At 37.8% G+C, this 24,554-nt stretch overlaps 1 pseudogene; it reads left to right on the top strand.

Annotated features, from left to right (window-relative positions):
- The first annotated feature begins 4,007 nt into the window (after nt 1–4,007).
- Nucleotides 4,008–24,554, top strand: part of LOC104220052 (epoxide hydrolase 2-like) — a 35,006-nt pseudogene continuing 14,459 nt past the window's right edge.

The raw sequence follows: 24,554 nt of genomic DNA, 5'->3' as shown, positions 1-24,554 counted from the left end.
TAGGGTATCACGGCAAGAATTCAAAAACACCCAACTCACTTCAATGACAGATTTATCCTCAAGGATTTCATAATCCCTTTCCCAGTCAGCAATTTTATCCTTTAATTTCTAATTTTCAGGCAAGGCAGAAGTGTAAGAAGCTTGAAGAGAGGCATGGGAACTTTCCAAGGCACAAACCTTATCAGAAGAAGCTCGGAGGTCTTCTTGTACTTGAGTCAAATTTTGCACTAGCTCTCCAGCATAAGCCTCTTTCTTACCCAAGAGAGCCTTCAACTCTCTAATCTCTTCACTTGCCTTAGACAACTGCTCGGAGAAAGAGTTTTCAAGACGAGCTTTTTCTTTATCCGATTGACTTGAGGAAGCCTTTTCAACTGCCAACTTTGAAGTCAAGGCCCGTACCTGCTGCTCCAAGTTACTCTTACTTTCTTCTAAGTACTCCACATCAATTTGAAGGCTTTCATACTGTTCCTTCCAATTGCACGCCTCTAATTGAGAATCACGTACTAATTGCTCTGAGAGGGCAACCCTTTTCATCATCTCCGTGTCGATAAGATTAGCCTATAAAAAAATGAAGGGAAATGAGAATCTCAAAGATAGGAAAATTTTAAAGCACAACGAAGGAAAAAAGAGAAGGGGAATACCTTTAAAGAAGCGTGCACAATATCATTCCTCAAAGTCAAGGAGCTATGGCTCTCTAGCTTGGCTCTTTCAATTGGTCTGATTAAGGGCTTTAGCCATACATATGCTTGACCCGATTTCCTTAAGAGATTGCCCTCAGCAGAGACTTCAATGATCACTTGCCTCATAGCACCACTCCTACTTGAAGAGCCAACTTCAGCACGGTGAATGATTGGGGGAGGAATTTTGAAGGAGGAATAGTGGAAGCAGGGACAGTGGAAGTAGTAAAGACAGTTTGGGGAGGAACGAAAACAGCCGAGATCGGCAACGAAGGAGTCATAGATACAGGAGTAGAAAAAGAAGCTAGAGGTGCTTCATCCAAAACTGGGCCTAAGCCTTCACCACCAAACCCGCTGATAAAAAGCTGCTCAACAGAGTGATGAGCAACAGTGGGAGAAACATCATCGTCAAAAATCACTATCGGAGCTTCAATAGACTCGGTAAGGGGAATAGAACGGCGGGGGGATGCTTCTTCTTCATCATCATAAATGATGCGTATTCGAGCCTATGGCCTTGTTATCAAAGAGCCCCCGTCTTCCTCTTCTTCAGAGCCCTGGACATTAACGGCTTTTCTTTTCTATGAAGAACCTAAGATTATTTCTTGGGCCCTTTCCGAAGAGATACTAGAAGCCGTGACCGCCTCAGCAATAACTCCTCGAATAACAAATCCTCATAGAAATAAGGATTGGAATTAGTTCAGATAAATAAAAAAATATATGTAAGTTAAAAGCTCTAACCATGAGTTTTTACTTTCCAACCAAATCGTTGAGAAATTGTTTTCCAAGATCTACCATTCATTGGCGCAATCTTCAATAGCTTGTCCACCCAATCACGAAAATTGGGAACATCTTCTACAACTCCAATGGTTGCTGAAAAAGAAAGGCAAAACTAGAAAAATCAACAAAATTGAAGAAAAAGGTACGAGAAAGTTAGAAGACTCACGTGCAAAATTTCAATTCTCAGGGAAGGGAACATTCTCATCACCCACTAAACTAAGAGTGGGGGCAGCAACAAACCTGGCATACCAGCCACGGTCTTTGTTATTTTCAGGGCTAACTAGAACTCTTTTGCTTCTGGCTACTAGTGTAAAAACACCATTGCGAAAGAGTCTAGGGGAGTAAAGGTGAATTAGATACGGGAAAGTAAAAGGCACACTGGCTGTGTTGGTCAAATGCCTCAAATAGGCGACAACCCTCCATATTATTGGGCCAATTTGACCCAAGCAAACATAAAAAAACGGCAGAACTCGAGAATAACAGGATCGATAGCAGGTTTGAATCCTAAAGTGAAAGGGTACGTATAGACAAATGAAAATCCGGTTAACTAGGAGGTAATTCTTTAATTCGGATTGGGAATAATGATAGGAAAGACATGATCCCAATGGCAGTCTCTACGAAATAAAGAAATCAAACCTTCAGTAATTTGAGTGAGATAGATGTCAACACGGTCTAAAGAAGATACTTGATTTCTAAGAGATTCTCTATCATTGAAAAAAGATAATTCCGCAAGAACTATTTCTTTTACTAAAGGTTCACAAAGAGGTTCAGAAGGCTCTTTACCCCTAGAAGAAGATCTTTGTGAAAGAGAACCCCTAGTTCTAGAAGAGGGGCCAGAACTAGGCGAAGGAAAAGAAGAACCACGCAAGGATGAAGATCCCAAATTACGAAGCCTACCTCCTCTTCTGCTCCTACTAGGGACATCAGGGAAGTTATCAACTATGGGGACCCTTCTAGGGTTAGGGTTTGATGAAGACATGATGATACGTTGAAAAAGCAAAAAGAGATTTGAGAAAATGGGATGTTCAGAAAACTTTATGTGGTAAAGACAAAGAAAGAAGTTATATTTATACTGATAAGCAACCACCAAAGGAAAAGGTACAATGATGGAAGGACCATAATAATGATAACTGACGCTTCGTGAATAGTGAAGCCGTGAAAAAGCCTTAAAAATAGCTACAAAACTGCAGAACTAATGAGAAGATGACACGTGTGAAGAGTATTAAATGGAAGGGACAACTAAAGCATTGATTCTGTCATAGCATTAATGGTGACAAAAATCCTCATTTTTAATGAAATCCACTTCCTAAATATTCAATCGATGAATAAATGGCAAGTGGGGGGGACTATCTGTATTCGGAAAAATTGAGTTTACATATTAAAGTGGTGTAAAGATGACGTGTCATGACACATAGACTGGTCAAAGAGATACAACTGGCAAAGAGGCACGAGTTGCAACAGATGCGAGCAGAGGCAAAGGAAGAGGCACGAGCAGTTATGTAAAAGACTCGGCGCTCGTGCTTATTTAAGTCCAAGAATTAAGGGGAATGAATCTGACATTACATGGGAATATAGATACAGTATTTATCGAGCCTTAAATACTAAAAACGTTAGAGAATCTGTATTAAATGCAATAATTATGTAACGTAGCATTTAATGTCTTTAATCGTCCATAATGGCCTTATTATGACAAAGGCAGAACGCATATCCCCAAAATAGCTATAAAAGGGGGAGAGTGGGTCAATTGTAAGACACACGAAAAAGCAATCTGAATATACTGGTTTACATGCTTTCTTCTGATTATATCATTGCTAGTAAAATTACGCTCTTTCATATATACTTTTGATTATCAGTAACCCGAGTTCTTCTAAAATTAAAGCTTTGGCCGAAATCTCATTTTTTGGTTAAACATTAAACAATATAGGAATACTAATTAATCTTGGTTTAATTTCTAACATATCCTAATATATAATTCAGAAATTATAATCAGGATAGAAATTTTATCTTCTATATAGAATAAACTATTTCATTATTCTGGTACAAAATTTATTCGCATCGTTAATTTATTTCATATTACCACCTCCCTCTAGATCTAACAGATTTCCAACTTCGTTCTGATATTTCTCACAGTGGAGCCACATAAACAACAAAGGATATAACTTAATCCCTAAGTTGTCAAATTATTTTATATATTATGTCCTTTGCAATAATTTGAAGCATTCCCATGAACAATTACAATGGTCTAAATATATCTTGAATAATTGAATTCTCCAAATTATACCTCTTTCATGGCTTCCATTAGATCAGGTCAATTTTTTCACGATGGAAGTTTATTACCTTAAACACGTAGCTTACAAATAGCTCATGCAGATAGCTCACAACTTACAACTCGTAGCTTACAAATAGCTTCTTAATGAGCCTTACAATAGGTTTCTGAAACAAACAATTTAGAAGTAGTTCGTGCCAAACTGTAGGATAGGTTTGGCCGTCTGTTTTGTCACTAAAAGTCATATAAACACCCAAATTTGTCACTCAAAGAAATAGTGAGCAAAAATGGAGAAGATAGAACACCAGATGGTAGCTGTAAATGGCCTAAACATACATGTAGCAGAATTAGGCCAAGGTCCAACAATCCTCTTTATCCATGGCTTCCCTGAGTTGTGGTATTCATGGCGCCATCACTGTTTAACCAAAAATAGGAATTTCAGTCAAAACTTTATTTTAGAGGAACTCGAATTACTGATAATAAAATATAGAATAAGTAAAAGAAAATGAGTTTAATAATAGTAAGATGAACATAAGAAAGCAAAATAAATCAGTATATTCTAATAGTATTTTGTGTCCTTACAAATGATTAGTCTTCTCCTTTTATAGCTATTTCTAGGTAATATGTTTCGCTTCTACCATAATTGAGTCATTATTGTCAATTAATGGCATTTAATGACATTTAATGTAATGTTACAATCACCAATCATATTTGATTCAATACAGAATCCTTAACATTTTCCGTATTTAATGCCCAATAGTACGTATCTATACCTTATTTACTATGAGATTCATTCCCTTCCATCATAAAGAGGTTCGAGCACCTATCCTCCTTGCTTTTTATCTGAAATCCGCCCGTGCCTGTTGAAGCTCATGTCTCTTTGATTATTCTTCATCACCTAACCTTCTTTAACTGGTCCACGTGTCATGACGTGTCATCTTATAATGAATTTCATATATAAACTTTTTTTTTCCAATACAGATAGTCCCCCCACTTGCCATTTATTCATCAATAGAATATTTGGGAAGTGGACCTCATTAAAGCGAGAATATTTGCCGCCATTTAATTTTTCACTGGAACTAATGCGTCAACTGTCTCTTCCATTTAATGTCCATGACACGTGGCATCTCCTGGTTGGCTTTGCAACCTTTCAGTGCCTTTTAAGGATTTTTTAAAGCTTCACCAATTACGAAGCGTCAGTTCTCATTATGAAATTTCCATCATTGCACATTTTTCTTTGACGGTTGCTTCTGACTATAAATATAACTTTTACCTTTGTCCTTTTCACAAAAGTTTAGAATATTCAATTCTAATTTTCTTCTTCCTCGTACTACTATGTCTTCTACAAACCTCAACCTTCAGAGAGTCCCCATTGTTGACAACCTTTCTCTTGCTCCTATTAAAAGTAGAAGAGGAGGAAGGCTTCGAAGTTTAGGGTCTTCTTCATCACGAGACCCTCTATTCCTTCATCGAGTTCTACTCCTTCTTCCAGAACGAGGGGTTCACTTTCTCAAAAATCTTCATCTAGGACTAAAGAACCCACTAAACCTTTTCGTGAACCTTTAGTAGATGAAATTGTTCCTGCGGAATTATCTTTCTACAATGATATAGAATCCATTAGAAATCAACTGTCTTCATTAGATCATGTTGATATCTACCCGACTCAAATCATTGAAGGTCTAATTTCAATAGTTCATAGAGATTACCATTGGAGCCATGACTTCCCCATTATAATCCCCAATGCGAACCAAAGAATCACCTTCTATTTAACTGGGTTTTCTTTTGTTTATACATACCCTTTCACATTAGGTTTCAAATCTGCTATTGACCCTGTTGTCCTCAAATTTTGTCGCTTTTTTGATGTATGTTTAGGACAAATCGACCCTATTGTGTGGATGGTTGTTGCTTGTTTGAGGCATTTGGCCAACATGGCTGGTATACCTTTTACATTTTTTTTCATTTAATCCATCTCTATTCTCCCAAACTCTTTCGCCAAGGAGTCTTTACTCTAGTGGCAAGGAGCAAAAGAGTTCTGGTCAGTCCTGAAGACGATAGAAACCGTGGCTGGTACGCCAGGTTTGTTGCTGCCCCCCACTGTTAGTTTAGTGGGTGATGGAAATATTCCCTTCCTTGAGAAGTGGAATTTTGCCTGTGAGTTTTCATTAATAAGTTTCCTGTTCCTTTTTCTCAATTTTGGTGATCATCTTTTAACTTCCTTTTTTCTTTTTCAGCAACCATGGGAGTTGTTGATGAAATTCCCAACTTCTGTGGTTGGGTAAGAAAGCTATTAAATATTTCTCCAATGGACGGTAGGTCTTGGAAAAACCTTTCTCATCGATTTGGTTGGAAAGTGAAAACTCACGGTAAGAGTTTGTTTTCATAGATTTACTTATTACTTCCTTCAGAAATTATTTTGATCCTTCTTTTTGTCAGGATTTCCCATTCGAGGCATAAGTGTTGAGGCCGCCGCGACTTCTAGAATTTCTTTAAAAAGGGCCCAAGAGATAATTTTGGGTTCTTCATCGAAGAGGAAAGCTACTGTTGAACAAGAATCTGAGGAGGAAGAAGAACAAAACGGGGGTTCTTTGATAAAAAGGCCACGGGCTAGAAGAAAAATTATTTCAGATGATGAAGCATCTCCCCCTCACTCTATTCCTCCCACCGAGCCTGTTGAAGCCTCGTTGGTGATTTCTGATGACGATACTCCCGCTGTTGTTCATGATTCTACTGAACAGCTTTTTGCCCGCGGGTTTGGTAATAAAAGTTTAGGGCCAATTTCTTATGAAGCACCCCTTGCTTCTTTTTCTACAATCGTTCCTGTGATACCCCCTTTGCCAGTCATAACTGTTACTGTTGCTGCTCCTTCCCAGGTTGTTTTGACTCCCCAGGTTGTTTTTACTTCTTCTATAGTTCCTCATTTTACAATTCCTCCTTCAACTATCCATCACACTGAGGTTGGTTCCTCAAGTGAAGGTGAAGCTATGAGGTAAGTTATCATTGAAGTTCCTACCGAGGGTAACCTTTTGAGGAAATTAGGACGAGCTGATGTGTGTTGAAACCTCTGATTGGCCCAGTTGAAAAAGCTAAGCTTGAGAGCCACAGTTCCTTGACCTTGATGAACGATATAGTGCAATCTTCTTTAAAGGTGTCCTTTTTCAAAATTTTACTTCACCCTTTTTCTATTTTCAGGGTTCTCACTTTTTCTTTCTCTTTTTTTTAGATCAATTTAATTGGCACGGAGATGATGTAGAGGGTTTCCCTCTCAGAGCAACTAATGCAAGACTACCAAGTAAAAGCGGACAATTGGAAGGAATAGTATGAAAGTCTTCAAATCGATAAGGAAATATTAGAAGAGAGCAAATGTACCTTAGAGCAACAGGTTAGGGTTTTAACTTCAGAGTTGGCGGTTGAAAAAGCTTCCTCAAATCAAGCTGGTAAGGACACGAATCTTCTCGAAACTTCTTTTTCAGAGCAACTTTCCAAGGCTAGTGAAGATATCAGAGAGTTGAAGGCTCTCTTAAGTGAGAAAGAAGCGTATGCAGGTGAACTCGTGCAAACTCTGACTCAAACTCAAGAAGACATTGGGGAATCTTCTGTTAAGGTTCGTTCTTTAGAAAGTTCACATGCTTCTCTTCAAACTTCTTATGATTCTGCCTTGGTTGAGAATGAAAAGCTTAAAAGTGAAATTGCTGACTGGGAGAGAGATTACGAGATTCTTGAAGACAAAACCGCAATTGAAGTGAGTTGGGAATTTTTAAATATTCGCCATGATACCTTTGTGGAAGTTAGCCAGGAGAATTTTAACTTGGAAGCTAAGTTAGCCAAAATAAGAGAAACTATTGAAAAGACTGAGTAGAGCCAAGACTTTTCTTCTCCTGTGACTGAAGCTTCTTGAAATGTTGAAGATGAATGTGGTTACAACCCTTAGTCCTATTTGAGGGTTTGTTGATAATATCAAGTCCCAAGACCTTTTTCGGGGCGTTTTGTATATGTAACTTCTTTAGTTTATGACTAAGTTCATACTTGGTCTAAACTTTTCAATGTTAAGAAGTTTTCGTAGCTATTTTTTGAACTTCTATCTTGCCTTTATATTTAAAGACTTATTCAATAATTTGCACTTTTATTTTGTAAAATACTTTTAACTCCATGAATGTTTTAGATCAATCATGATTTTTTATAAAAGAGTGCCCTTTTATATTTGACACTTAATGAAGAAGACGTATCAACTTTATAATGGTGTTAATGTACGATAAAAGAAATAGGAATACACATGTTTCTTGGAATAACTTTGACAAGTTTTTATTTGAACTTGGTTAAGTTTTAAATAACACCTTACATGTATTTAAATAACTTCTTCGTAACTGTTTTCCCTACAACAGATTTCAAAAAAGAAAATAAAACACAAGGTTTTTATTTATAACCTGTTTCAGTACATTACCTTTGGACCTAACTATGATAAGGTTTTTCTTTGGCCTTAGCTCGTAACTTTGCTCTGCACTTGACTCATTCAATGAGTACACTTTTCAGGCTTGAACATTGATTATTTCCCAATCTTCTTTTGCCTTCTTTATATGTCTATGTATATTATATTGCCTTCTTTATACATATGTCTATGTATATTATATAGTCCCCCAAGTGTTTGAACTTTGAAGTATAAAGTCTCGAGCACTTGATTACTCCTCTTATTTGGTCCTTTTCCTGTAAAGGAATAAAACATACGGGACTCGGAGGTATGATTATAGATGAAGACTACTTAACCCGTTTCAATTTCTATCAGAATAGTTGTAACCCTAGACCGAGAATTTTAATCTATTCCACGTGCCTTGCAGGTCGTGATTCATCATTTAGTACGAGTTAGATTTTTGCCTATCATCTAAAATCGTTAGTAAAGTTTTAACAATTCAAAAATAAAGTTTTAAAATAAGGATACCTGACCGTGGGTACTCCTTAGAAATAGTATCTCTTCAGGTGAATGGCATTCCAATGTGAAGGTAATATCTTGTCATCCATTGTTTCCAGCTCGTATTCTCCCTTCCCCGCGATACCATGAGTCTTCTAAGGTCCTTCCCAAGTTGGACTTAATTTTCCCGCATTAACCGCCTTTGTGGATTGAAAAACTTTCTTGAGTACGAAGTCCCCAATCTTGAAGTATCTTAGACGTGCCTTCCGATTGTAATAGCGTTCCATGACTTTTTTTGTGCTGCCATTCTTATTAATTCAACTTCCCTTTTTCCTTCAAGTAGATCAAGGTTTATGCACATTTCTTCTTCATTGGACTCCTCTGACGCTTGCGTGTACCTTGTGCTTGGCTCCCCTATCTCAACTAGAATTAAGGCTTCAGCTTCGTACACCAATGAGAATGGTGTTTCACCCATACTTGTTTTTGTTATGGTACGGTATGCCCATAAAACACCAGGTAGCAATTCTGGCCAATTACCTTTGGATTCTTCCAATCGTTTCTTCAAATTGTTGATTATAACTTTATTTGACGATTCAGCTTGTCCATTACCCACCGGATGATAAGGTGTTGAAGTAATCCTTTTAATCTGCCAACTTTGAAAATATTCCGTGATTTGTGCGCCTATAAATTGGGGGTCATTATCACACACGATTTCCTTTGGTACACCGAATTGACATATGATATTTCTCCAAATAAAATCTTTGACTTCTTTTTCTCGTACCTATTTAAATGCTACTGCTTCTACCCATTTAGTAAAGTAATCAGTAAGTACAAGCAATAATTTTACCTTGCCTTTTTCTTGTGGTAGAGGACCCACGATATCCATCCCCCTTTTCATAAAAGGCCCGGATGTAACAACTCTGCAGGTCTATGTATATGTTATTACCGTATCTTTGGCATTTATCACATTTAGCCACGAAATTTTCCACTTCCTCTTGCATTTTAGGCTGATAATAGCCTGCTCTAATCATGGTTCTTACCAATTATCTTCCTCCTGCGTGATTTTCACAATGCCCCTCATGTATCTCTCTCATTACATATTCCATTTGAGAAGGCCAGAGGCATCTTGCTAAGGGTCCAGCGAACATTTTTCGGTAAAGATTGCCTTGCTTTAAACAATATCGAGCAGCCTTTTTCCGAAGTGTGCGAGATTTTTCCTTTTCTTTAGGAACGGTACCATACTGCAAAAAAGCAACAATCTCGTTCCTCCAATCACAGGTTAAGTTATTGAAATTTACCTTATTTTTGTCTAGATCGAGCACTGAATGAAACAAATGAATTACGGAGGCATTTTTATTTCTCGTCTTGTCCGCCGCAAATGAAAGATTAGCAAGGGCGTCTGCCTTAACATTTTCATCTCTTGGTATCTGCGTAACTTCCCAGGTTTGGAACTGCCTAATCAGATCCCGTACCTTCTCTAAGTACTACTGCATTCATGCTTCCCTGGCTATATAAGTCCCCAACATTTGGTTAACTACAAGCTGTGAATCGCTTTTGATCACAATCTGATTAATGCCGAGTTCTCGTGCCAGTTCTAAACCTGCAATCACAGCTTCATACTCTGCCTCATTGTTAGTTATAGAATGGCATTTTATGGCTTGCTGAATGGTTTCACCCGTAGGTGGTACCAAAACAATTCCTAAACATGCGCCCTTCACATTAGATGAGCCATCAGTAAATAAGGTCCAAATTCCTGGATTAGACCCGTTAAATACCTGTAATCTTTTTCTGCTTCTAGTTGCATCCCTCGGCAAAAATCAGCCAAAAAATCTGCTAACACCTGAGATTTTATTGCGGTTCTGGGCTGATATGTGATGTCATATTCAGTTAATTCTATAGCTTATTTGGCTAATCTACCTGATAACTTATGTTTGTGTATATCTTGTGCAATAGATAAACAGTTACTACGGAAATAGGGTGACATTTAAAATAAGGCCTTAGTTTCCTAGATGCCATGATTAGTGCAAGTGCAAGCTTTTCTAATTGAGGATACCACGTCTCCGCATATAATATTGATTTGCTAACATAATAAATTGGAGATTGTTTACCTTGGTCTTCATGAACTAAAACAACACTCATCGCTACTTCTGACACAGCCAGATAGATGAGCAATCTCTCCCTAACCTTTGGTTTTGCGAGCAATGGCGGATTTGACAGGTATGTCTTCAAGTTTTTTAGTGCTTGTTGACACTCCTCAGTCTATTCGAACTGATCTTGCTTTTTGAGAGTTGAAAAGAATTTAAAACATTTTTCTAATTACTTGGAAATAAATCTCCCCAAGGCTGCAATTCTTCCTATCAGTCTCTGCACTTCTTTTTTACTTGTAAGCATGTCAGGAATTTCTTCAATGGCTTTAATCTGCACGGGATTTACTTCAATACCACGGTTAGAAACAAGAAAACCCAAAAACTTACCTGATGAAACGCCGAATGGACATTTCTCGGGATTCAGCTTCATATTGAATTTTCGTAAGATCTTAAATGTATCAGACGAGTGCGATATATGATCCCCTACTTGTTGAGATTTAACGAGCATATCATCTATATAGACCTCCATAGTTTTTCCTAAATATTCTTGGAACATTTTGGTCACCAATCTTTGATACGCTGCACCAGCGTTTTTGAGACCAAAGGGAATTACTTTATAACAGTAAGTTCCCCTGTCTATTATAAATGAAGTTTTTTCTTCATAATGGATCCATTTTAATCTGGTAATACACTGAATATGCATCTAAAAAGCTTAACAATTCATGTCCTGCAGTAGCATCAATTAGTTGATCTATATGTGGTAATGGAAAAGAATCTTTAGGACATGCTTTGTTAAGGTCGGTGTAATCTACACAAACTCGCCATTTGCCATTCTTTTTCGGTACTACTATAGTGTTGAATAACCAATTAGGATACTTTACCTTGCGGATAGACCCAAATTTTAATAGTTTTTGAACCTCATCTTAAATCACCTGATTTTTGAAAGTCCCTTGCTTTCTCTTCTTTTGTTTGATAGGTGGATACGACGGGTCTTCATTTAACTTGTGAGTCATTACTTCCGGGTGTATTCCTGTCATATCAGAATGGGACCAGGCAAAATAATCCACATTAGTTTTTAAAAATTCAATCAACTTACCGTTCATGACGTGGCTTAAGTTGGCCCCGATGTAGACTTTCCTTTCCAGCCATTGTGCAAATAACTCTATAGCCTCCAGTTCTTCAATTGTCGTTTTGATATTTTCATTTTCTTCTAGTTCTTGAATGGAATTAAGCCTTGAGTCCACATATGTTCGCCCTTGTTCAGTTGAGGCTTATGTTGTGGTATCCTCAACTGTATTCTGCAACTGCTATTTTTCTTCGTTTCTCATATTTGAATCTGCTACAGAGTTAATGCTCCTGGATGTTTGTTGATCCCCACGAATTTGACGTACTCCCCATGGTGATGGAAATTTAATAAATTAAGGTAGATGGAATGGCATCTATCTCGTGGATCCATGGTCTTTCAAGAATCATATTGTAAGCCATTTCCATCTCTACCACCTGAAATTTCGTATCTTTGACAACCCCTTCTGCGAATATAGTAAGTGTTGCCTTCCCTTTTTGTCACAATGCTTGAATTGTCAAATCCAGACAAAGTATGTGCCTTTAGTACTAGTTTATCTTCAACTTGCATATCGTTTAGTACTCTTAGCAGAATAATGTTCACAGAACTACCTAGATCAATCAAAACTCGTTTCACATTAGTATCATGTACAAATAGAGATATTACTAATGTATCGTTATGTGGAGTTAACACGCCATCCGTATCTGCATCATCAAATGTAATACTTTCTTCCTCCAAAACATTTCGGACCTGCTTCCCGTGGGTAATTGTAATTTTAGAGACTTTATTGGCTGTTGTATACATCACGCCATTGATTTCCTCGCCCCTACTTATAACATTGATGGTCCTTTTGGGAGAAGGAGGTTTAGGGGGCTCCTACATGTTCTTCATGTATGCTTGCTTACCTTTCTTACTGAATAATTCGGTGAGATACCCTTGATTTAATAGATGGTCAACTTCACCTTGTAATAATCTATAATCTGTCGTTTTATGACCATGATCGTTGTGAAATTCGCACCAGTGATCAGGATTGCGCCTGTTTGGATTTGATCTCATTTTTTGGCCACTGTACCTTATCACCCATGCCTCTTAATACCGCTACTAACTCTGAAGTGATAACATTAAAATTGTAACCGCCAAATCTTGCCTTCAAGTTCCTATCATCATCTCGAATTTCTCGTGTGTTTTGATCGTTTCCAAACCTTGATGATGAACCCGACTCTCTATTTCTTGATCTATGATCATACCTTGAATTATCTTGCTTTGATCGTGAGACTTTTCCTGCTAGGCCCATATATGGTTTGTATCTATTTTTACCGGACCTTTTTTTGGTTTCTGAACGTCTCGAACTTACCTTCTCCTCTTTCTGAGATCGGGAGATAGTGTCTTCTTCTATCCTCGGCTTCTTGTTGTATCTGTTATAAACATCATTCCAGGTTGTTGCTAGGAATTTATGCAGACTTTCCTTGAGTCGTCTCATGGCTTCTAAGATTTTCTCATTCAAATTACTGGCAAAAGCCATAGCTGCCCAGTTATCAGGTACGCGTGATAACGTTATTCTTTCACGCTGGAACCTATCTACGAACTCTCTAAGCAGCTCTGAATTTTCTTGCTTGATTTTGAAAATATCTTCCATTCTTTTTTCAACTTTTTGAGCTCTCGAATGCGCTTTGATAAAAGAATCTGCAAGCTAAGTAAAAGAATTTATAGAATTTTCGGGCAAGAGGGAATACCATATTAATACCCCCTTAGTGAGTGTTTCACCAAATTTCTTGACCAATACAGATTCAATTTCTTGTTTGGTTAAATCATTGCCTTTCACACTAGTTGTGAATGCAGTCACGTGGTCTCGTGGATCAGTTATGTCATCATACTTTGGAATATCAGGCATTTTGAACTTCTTCGGGATCGACACCGGAGCAGCACTAGGCTTCCATAGTTGTTATTAGTACTTATCCATGTCTATTCCTTTGATTACAGGTGACACTCCAGGTATTTGCTCTATGCAATCTCTTTGCTCCTTGAGCTGCTTCTGCAAGGTTAGAACTAAATTTTGTAATTTAGAATTAATTATGTTACCTAGTTCTCCATCACGAGACTCGCTTGGAGTTCTACCAGTGCCTGAGCTAACGAGCCCAGAACATGGGTTTTCCAAAGTATTCTAATTCGGAGTTGGTGTTGGTGGTGCAACTGGCAATTAGCTGGTAAAAGCTCAAAGAGCATTGCTGACTTGTTGAGCAATGAGATTTTTTAAGGCATCATCGAGTGCTTGTTCGTTCGCAACTCCAGTATTTTGATTTGACTCGAATCCATTTTGATTTACAACCCTATTATTTGTTTCAGACCCATCTGGAGTTCCTTCTCGTGACTGACGTTGTGAATCACGTGGTGAGGGAAGTGCGGTCCTGTCACCTTCATCATTCTCCTGATGTTGAGGATCTTGTTGGTTGTTGTCGTTGTTATTCGACATGGTAAATTTTTTGATGAAAGAATGATTAAGAAAGTAAACGATTATCAGATTCCCGGCAACAGAACCAATTTGTTTAACCAAAAATAGGAATAAGCAATCATATTGTCAATTAATGGGATTTAATGATATTTAATGTAACGTTACAATAAGCAATCTTATTTGATTCAATACAGAATCCATGACGTTTTCTGTATTTAATGCCCAATAGTACGTATCTATACCTTATTTACTATTAGATTCATTCCCTTCTATCATAAAGTGGTTCGAGCACCTATCCTCCTTGCTTTTTATTTGAACGTCCGTCCGTGCCTGTTGAAGCTCATGTCTCTTTGATTATTCTTCATTACATATCCTTCTTTAACTGGTCCACGTGTCATGACGTGTAATCCTATAATGAATTTCATATATAAACTTAATTTTTTCCAATACAACTACCAAATCCTCTACTTAGCTAAACGTGGCTATCGTGTTGTGGTACCTGACCTAAGGGGTTATGGTGATACTATAGGTGCTGTCAAATTTTTTTTCGTATCTGATCTTATTTTATGTGACATGCTTTCTTTTTAGTCTATCTAAGAACAATAATACGGTTCTCTTATGAATAATTAATTAATCTTAGTATTGCCATTTAAATGTTCATTTTTTTAAAAGGAGTGAAATGAGAAAAATATATGAAGTGGAAATTTTTAGGGTGTGTGAGCACGTGATTTTTGCCTCATACGAATTACTCCAAAATAATTCCCAAAATTAGGTCTTGGCTTTGATTATGTGTTATTTTATGAATTATTGTGCAATTTTCTTGATTGTTTGCATATTTAATTTTAATAATGCATTAAAAATACCAAAAATGTAGCATCTGCACTTAGGATTTAATTTTACATTTTTGGTTAATTTAGTAAAATGTTATTTTTACAAAAATGAAAAATTCACAAAAAATAACGTACTTTACATTTTTAAAGTGTTTAATGTCAAATTGTGTGATTGTTTTATTTTTAGTATTTAATTACTTGTGATAAATATTATTTGAAGTGGATTAGTATTTTAAGTCAATTTTGGTTTTATAATTTGAGTTAGGATTTTTGGTTTTAATTTTGAAGACAATTTAAGAAGAAAATAATTGATAAAAGAGAAGGAAATCGGAATTGGGCCAAAGTTAATTTAAATCCCCAAAGCCCAAATAAAATGCACTGGAAACCCACCCTAGTCCAGCCCAAAACCAGCCCTAACCCGGTCCGTCTCCAGCCTCAACCAAACGGTGTCGTTTCGGGCGTTTCAATCTGGACCATTGAATTAACTTGATCGAACGGTCCCAAAGCTTTAACCTAACCCGACCCATCTCCTTTGCTCGACCCAGTCCCACCCCAACCGGCCAAAATGACCCCGTTCTCATTAAAGGATCCATCATGGCCGTTGGATTCTCATCATCCAACGGCCCTAATCTAATCACCATTTTAATATACTAAAACATCTGCCACTCGTCTCTTCAGAGACACCCCTGTCTCACCGCTTAGCCCCACCGCCTTTCGCCACCGAAAATCGCCTCACGGTGGTTCTGGTGGTCCAATACCTTCCAAAAATACACCGTAGAACCCCCTCACTCCTCTCATGCCAAATCCCCACTCCTTTTTCCTCGAATCACCCCGTGATTCTTCGAATCTTGGATCGAAGATCAGACCCCAAACCCTAGTGTTATACCCCATATTTTCATATGTGGAAGTACGCCACAAGTAAATTGATACCAGATCGTAAATGAGATGTTACGTCCCGCATTTTCGCACGTTAAAATTTCGTCGTAAGTTAATCAACATAATTCCAAGGAAAAGATTATTTGGGGATTATGAGGATTATAAGTGATGAGTAAATTCGTGAAAGTAAGAGGGTAAGTAATATCGAAGAAAACGAATTTTGTCCAAAATTGGCATTTTGGGGTAAAATACGGCCTGAGCTAAAATACCCAGTATTTATGGACTAGTACCATGCAAGGTACCATATGACCACGGTAGTATAACATATAAAGTATATATGATGTATTTTAGTAATAAATAGAATTTAAGTAATTTGGGGTAATTTTTAAATTATGGGGATAGTTGGTTAATTACCGGATAACAGGAAAATACCCAGTTAACTAATAAGTGGGTAAAGATTAATAATCTCCACCCCACTCGCCACGTGGCAGTAGGCCACCGTTCAAACCTACGACTAATAAGTCATAGGTGCTTAGTGGCTAAAAACGTGTAAGAATTACAAGAGGCTTGAATCTTGGTCTTTTAACAAAAGCTTAGATTTTTAGTCAAAATGAAAAATTTCACTTTTTCCCCTAAGTTCAACCAGATGCTAAGAAACCTTATCAATATGAAGATTTCAAAAACGTGAAGATTACATTATTCAAAAATATGAGCTTTCAAGAATTAAGTAACGCACGAGTTCATGGAATTTTTCCTATTTTGATCCGCCGTTATGTGTTGTCACAATCAACGGGTGTTAAAGGAATTGTCAGGAGAATCGGTTCATGTATGTTAAGGCTATCCCTTCTCTCTTTTGGCATGATCCATACGATACGAACGAAACGTGCAAATGCACAAATTCCATATATGACCCTATTCATAGAAGTATTAGAAGTGCCTATGTTCTTGAATTTCCATATGTCTTATTATTCCATCGTCTGTTCATGGGTCTCAGAAGATACGTAAAATGATTTTATGATATTAATTAGAGGTATAATAGTCTTATGACGTACTGAGAGATTTTGTTATCGTATTTCATATGCATTTCATGCATTTATACATGTACATTGACCCATGACTCAGACGGCGTTATATACGCGTATATATGTATATATATATATGTATATGGGATATGGGAAAAGGTTATGGCGTTATATACGCACCACCACCTGATCAGCTGGTATATGATGATGATGTTGCCCACAGTGGCTGAAATATGATTCAAACGATGTTATATACGCGTATATATGTATGTATTCAAATGACGTTATATACGCATATATTTGTATGTATTCAAACGGTGTTATATACGCGTATATATGTATGTATATATATATATGTACATGGGATATGGGAAAGGTTATGGCGTTATATACGCACCACCACCTGATCAGCTGGTATACGATGATGATTTTGCCCACAGTGGCCGGTATGATATAATGGAATGCCCTCAGAGGCTGATGATGTTATGAAACATGTACCTATGCACGACATGACATTCATACGCACATGCATGATGCTAAAAGTAATTTATGATTTGCAAAGTTATTTAGATTTGCAGGTTGAGTCATGTACTCTATATTTCTTCAATGTCTCTGATGTACTTACTTATGTGCCTTACATACTCGGTACATTATTCGTACTGACGCCCATTTTTCTCGGGGACGCTGCGTTTCATGCCCGCAGGTCCCGATAGACAGGTCGAGAGCCCTCCAAGTAGGCTATCAGCTCAACGGAAGATGTTGGTGCGCTCCATTTGCTTCGCAGTTGCTCGTTTGGTTAGTATGATTTAGACGTGTATTGTTTAGTATGGCGGGACTCTATCCCGACCTTTAATGGAATTTATGTATTCTTAGAGGCTTGTAGACATATGTCGTGTACATAAAAGATTGCATGGCCTTGTCGGCCTACGTTTTGACTTTATAAAGGATGATGTTGGCCTATTAGGCCCGTATGTCACATGTATATGATGATGTAAATAAGAAAGATACGTTACATTGGTACTCGGTTGAGTAAGGTATCGGGATCCCATCGCGGCCCATTGGTTTGGGTCGTGACACCTAGACTACCCAATCAACCCCAAATTCACACCGTGGAACCCCCTCACTCCCCTCTCTCCTAATCCGTGACCAATTTTCTTCGAACGGAACTCAATCTGCTCAAATCTTAAACCCAAGGGCCAAACCTGAACTCAAGACTGTTGATAATTTTAGAGCCGAGTTCGTCACAAAATAGTGTTACTCACTTGTTTTGACAAAGAACAAGTGACTAACATTATTTGGCGATGGAATCGGAAAGTCAAGATACGAGATTTTTTTTCCAGTTCAATCGGTAGGTTCTTCCGTGTTTTTGTGTTTATTTGATTAAATGGTTATGTCCCTTTTCTCTTTTTCTTTTTCTGATCAATTTCAATTGAAATTCGATTAATCCTCTGGTATAAATTATTTATGTTCATTGTTTATTTCTTTAGATTGGTTTTGTGGATTTGTTTTGTACAAATTAGGATATCAGTTTGTTTAAGACTCTGAAATTATATCTCGTTTTTTACTTAGTTAGAACAATTAGGATTAGTTCAATAGTTTGGTATAACTTCTTGTTTTAATGTGTATAATAACCAACCGACTAGTATAAGTTTAGCGCGAGTGGTTACTAATTAAGTCTGACAACAAATGGTAGTGGCGTACTGCTAAATTAATTAAAAAGCACTAGGCTAGTTGAGTGAATTAAAAATAAAAAGGAAACTGACAGTGGTCAGCTTGATACCCTTTTAGAGATGGAAAGTAAGAGAACATGGGAGGCATTTTCAGAAGTTGAAAGAATACATTTTTAAAGAAAAGAGAAGCTGGAAAGGGCTGGTTGATGAGGTATATAAAGGGGGATAGACCTCAGAGAAAAGGGAGACTAAATTTATATACACAGAGAGGCAGCTGGGATCTATGGTTCCATTGATTCTGATTTTTAAATTTCAACTTGTTAAGGCATCTGTGGTTCATCAAATGTGATAAAGGGCTTGAATCTGTTTGTCGTTGAAAAAGTCTGGGCAGATTCTGCATTTTATTCACTGTCTCCTTGATTTTGAGTCAATTTCATCGAAAGATTATTGAATCTGGTTTGTTGTTCGATCAAAACTAATTTTTGGGTTGCTGTATATCATTTTTCGAGTTTGAAATTGGGTCACTTGTTGCTGCTGAATTCTACTTTACTGCTGTTACTGCTGAAATTCTCACCCATCTGTTTCATCTTTACTTGCAGGTACATGTTTTGTAAGAATATCTCACACAAGGTTTTGGTATTGAAATGAAATGAAAGCTGGAGTTCCAAATGAGTCTTCTACATATTCAAATCTATTAGTTTAGTTTCAGTTTTGTTTTTTTTTAGTTAATTGACATGTCGTATGCTTAATATGGGAGCTATTAGTCAGTTTGCCTCTTTGAAGTCAATATAAACCTATAGTAATTTTACTTGCCTCTGAAACTCTTATGGTTATAGCTGGTTTTGAACTGCTAAGAAAGGAAACTTGATAGAATGTTGACCATTAACTAAGTTTTTTGTGTTTAAGCCATGTTAGCTAAGTGTATGATAGTATGGGACTATCAAGGAACTACAGTAAGATACTTCGTCAAGCATCTTTAATTCCAGCTGAGATAAGTGTTTTTGTTTGTATGTAATCTTGCATGAGAACAGCTATTGTGATAACCATAAGTTAGAGGTAAATTGATAAAATCCATTATGTTTAAAGTATTGGGATATTCTGAGAGGTTCAATTGTGTATTCATGGTAGATGTAGTGTGAATTTGCCTATCAAATCAATTTGTAGACTATTTCTCCTTCTTGATAATAAATTACCTATTTTAGTTTAGGAGTGCAATTAGCCCGTTTCTTATAACAAAGTGATGTCAATATTATTACAAGGTATAGATTTGGTAGTTGTAAATAGTTTTCACAAGTTTGGACAACAATTGGCTTGATTTTATTCGTCTAAAACCAAATCGTCATAAGCAAATTAACAGAATGGTTAGGACTTAGACTAGAAAGAATGTGTACAAGTTATGTGGAAGGCGGTGTTGGATCATGTGATGAGCTCGTCTGGATTGAAGTAATGATTGCTTAATTGTGTAAAAATTTCGGTGCATTGTATATGATTAAAATTGTGATGTTGATAAATAGGCAAATGCGAAACGTGTACATAGTACGGACAGATTTTATGAGTACTGATTTCGGCATTTTAAGAGAGGATATACAAAGTTGAGTTTGCACTAGGTGGAGTGATGGTTATTTCATAAAACAAAGGGTATTCATATTAACTAAAGTTTCTCCCTAACTTTATACGTAAACCGTTCTGCAAGTTTTTAAACACATACAATTGGTCTCAAGCACAGGAAGAGAACAAACAATTTATGAATATGGTGATCAAGCTTTAGGCACATAATTAAATCAAGGGTACTGTTTTCGGGGTGTGGTTGGGATATTTAATTTCAAATTAGTTTTCATTACGCATCTCCCTAATTCTTTTAGTTGAATAATTTTGAGGCGTCCCATTCACACATTTGAATCATATAACGTATGACCATCACTTGATGAATCTTAATTCTTTGGAAATTGAGGCGCGCCGTTTAGCGAATTCCCATGGCCCTCGTAAAGTTAAAAACACGTAGTTGCTTTAGGCGCGTTATTTCAACAATCTACCTTCCTAAATTCGGGTGCGCATTTATGTGACCTAAATCCAAATCCTAACAACATTATATAAAATGTGTTGCGGACTGCGAGTGCGCATTTATGTGACGCAGTTCAAAACACTTTTTTATGTGACGTTGAATTTTTTTAAAATTAAATAAAAGCAGTTAAAAAGTTAAAATTGAACCATAGGTTAAAACATGTATAAAAATCAGATAATAGGCAAATTACAACAGTTGAGCGACTGTGCTAGAACCACAGAACTCGAGAATGCCTAACACTTTCTCCCGGGTTAACAGAATTCCTTACCCAGATTTCTGGTTCGCGGACTGTAATACAGAGTCTAGCTTTTTCTCGATTCGGGATTCAACCAGTGACTTGGGACACCGTAAAATTCTCCCAAGTAGCGACTTTGAATTCTTTTAATAATATGATCCCGTTTTGATTGTCCTTTAATTGAAAAAACTCCTTATATACCCTTCTGGGGGTGTAGGTAAAAAAGGAGGTGTGACAGCTCTGGCGACTCTGCTGGGGAATTGAACCCAGAATCTCTAGTTCAGGGTTCAGAATTGGAGCTTAGATGAATTGTTATTATTTGGCATTATGTATTATCTGATTTTATTACATGTTTGGTCCTGATGTGCTAATTGTTGCTTTTTACCGCTTTGATATTTTCTGAACTGTATATATAAACTGCTATGAAACCCCTCTCTTCTCCCTCCTGAGGAGTGCACGCTGGTAGTAACTTCTTTCTGTTAGTGTCAAATCCCAAGTAGAATAAGGTTCGGACAAGTTGCAAAGCCGGATGATCTTTTGGTTACCGGTACGCAGCCCCCCCATCGGCTCGAGTTGTCTGCTCGGGTAAGCCAGGTCTAGAACAAATAAACCTAGGTTTTTAAACCTAGTATAACAATACCTCATGCCGGATCCCTAGTAGGAACATTTGTCTGCATCATGTGCATTTTGACTTTGGAGACTCAACACAGGGGTTGGGTCTGTCTAGGACAGGTGCACCCAAAATAAAAAGACTATCCTGATGCATCTTACTTGCTACTTGTGCATTTATTTGCTTCGGATTTGCATGTTGACTGACTTTGGAATGAAAGGAGAGAATTTGGGATATAAATAACAGTGTAGAGGGTTAATAGAGTGAATCACATGTTTAAAGAAAAACCAGTGTCCAAATAGCGCTGAAACTCTGCCGAATTTTTTAAAATGAGAAAGGAGTTTTGTTTTCGAAAATAGTTCATTTTATTTGCCCGAACTACGCCAGTTTGATTCTCATAGGGTGTGAGATACGTAGGCAACTCTCGTCGGGTCCAACTTCCTTTTTGCAAAAATAGCCAAAAGAACAAATTTTACTTTTATTTGAAAAATAGTTAGGGTGATGTCATTCTTGTCAATATCCTTAAAAAAGGCGCCGGAAGACCGTTTTTGCAAGAACAACCACCTGTAGTCATTGTTTTCAAGGTTTTCACCGGTGAGCCAAGACAACCTTAAAATCTTCGTTCTCGAAGTGCTGAAAGGTCGTATTTGCGAAATCGGGGTTTTATTTTATTTTTGAAAAAATGTGTGTTAATTTTATTTTGAGTCAAATAAGTCTTAAATTCTAAACACCCCAATAAACATGCAGAATGAGCACGAGTCAGAATTTGCAGGTAACAATTATGAACAAAATCCCTTTGGAGTTGCGTATGTGGTGGGAAGATCTGGGCAAGTCAGAGCAAGATAAGGTCAATCTATAATTGGGGGGTCTCACCGGATTATTAAAGATCAGACCTAGAGGAGACATCATAAAGGCTTTGGTTACGTTCTGGGACCCGACCCATAACGTATTTCACTTCTCAGATTTTGAACTCACCCCAACCTTGGAAGAGATAGCAGGTTATATGAAAAGTACTGCAGGTTTGAGGCATAAGTATCTGATCGCTCCAAGGGCCGTTAACTATCACAAATTCATGGATTTGCTAAAGATAAACAAGGGAATCCCATATTCCGAGTTAGAAGGGGGTTTTTCCACTCTATGTTTTATATACCATAAGTACGGGCATGTAGGAGGGTTCAATGATCCGGAAAACGGGGTTTGCAGTAAAGGGAACCGAACAAAATGGGATGAGCATAGGCGTTTCGCTTTCATGGTAGCATTCTTAGGCCTTGTGGTGTTTCCCCGAAATGACGGGAATATCGATTTGCGGGTGGCTGGAGTCGTCAAGGTCCTGGTTACCAACGCCAAGAGCACTCTCACCGCTATAATATTGTCTGAGATATACCGAGCTCTCACAGCTTGTAAAGCTGGGGCAGACTTCTTCGAGGGATGCAATTCGCTACTACAAATGTGGATGATCGAGCACTTGTGCCACCACCCTTAGTAGATGAGTTATGGATCGGCAGAGAAAAGCTGCATTGAAGAATTCAACACAAGGGTTTCAGGGTTCAAGTTACCGGAGGGGTTTGGAGAATGGATAGCGCGCCTTCGCGCCATCACTACGGGACAAATAGAATGGACACTAGGTTGGCTTCCTGTTGAAGAAATTGTGTATATACCCGCCACAGGTCCTTACTTACTCCTAATGGGTATTCGAGGTATTCAGCCTTACGCTCCCTACCGAGTGATGAGACAATTAGGAAGATGTCAGGTGATGCATCCAGATGAAGATCTCAGTATCTACACGGTTGAGATTAGTTCCGACGGCCAATTACACGAAGAAATAGTTTGTTCTGTTTGGAACGAGTTCCAGTATTTGACGGCAAGCACCCGAGTGTGAAACCTATCTAAAGGCGAGGTCTCACCCGCCTACCTTGCCTGGTATAGAAAGAAGAATGCTGCAAGGGCCGAATCAGAAAGACCGGCCAAAAAACCACACATTCAGGAATTCGTCGAGGCATCGCAAGAACCGTGGGCTTGGTTGGCCAAAGAAAACGAGTATAGGGCCACAATAGGAAAGCTGGAAAAGCAAGTCAAAGACCTTCAATTCAAGAATGGCTTACAAGCAGTGACGGATGAGGGTAAAAAGAAAATGTTAGCCAAAGAAAATGAGGCCCTTCGAGCTCAAATTCAGAAACTGAAAGTAGCGGCAGAAAATCTAGTTCAAAGTAATAGAGATAAAAAGCTCGTAGCTAACCTAAGGCAGAAAGTGAGTAACTATAGTTTCTATTTGAACAAAGCAGAAAGTGAACTAGCCGGGGCTCAAAAACAATTGGCTAAAAATGCAGATGAACGAGTATGCCTGGTTAAGCAGTTGAGAGAAAGGCACGACGATGAGGTCGCGGGGTTGAATAAAAGGGTCATCGCCACGAGAAACAAAATGATCAAGCAGGCAAAAGACTTCAAGGTTGAAAGGGAACACTGTTACACGACATTGGCGTAGTTAGAAATAGACTTGCAACAACTTCAGGAACAAAACTATACAGCCAAGCAAACTTTGGAGGCCAGGGCCCAGCATATTGGGCATTTGTTACAAGAAAAGGGCGTCATAAGAGAGAGAATTAGAAACATCGCTGACTACATCATTATGAAGTTCCACATTTGTAAGGATATGGCTCGCACTACATTCTTTCCAGCGGTGATGACCTTTGTTAAACAAATAATAAACAGCTTGGACCGACTTCAAAGGGATCTTGCACATAGGCCCGTGGCGAGACCGAATGATGTCCCACGGACACCAGGAGCATTGATGTACTCATGATTTTCAGTTTGAGTCTCTATTTCCTTTACTGTCAGAGTCTGTAAGGCATGTTGGGTTTATATTTTCTCTCTGTTTTTGAGTCTGTATTTCTTTAAAGTATGATAGCTTAATTTCAGAGTCTGTACTTTGTCTTTGCATCAGAGTCTTTTAGTCGTTTGAAATTTATTAGTATTGAGTCTTTGTGATCGAAGCATCTGTTTTTATAAAAGTTGAAAATCCCAAAAATATTT

The sequence above is a fragment of the Nicotiana sylvestris genome, chromosome 5 (assembly GCF_000393655.2).
Source record: "Nicotiana sylvestris chromosome 5, ASM39365v2, whole genome shotgun sequence".
NCBI lineage: Eukaryota > Viridiplantae > Streptophyta > Magnoliopsida > Solanales > Solanaceae > Nicotiana > Nicotiana sylvestris.
Note: the sequence above shows the minus strand (reverse complement) of the source record. Positions and strands in the feature narration are given on the sequence as shown.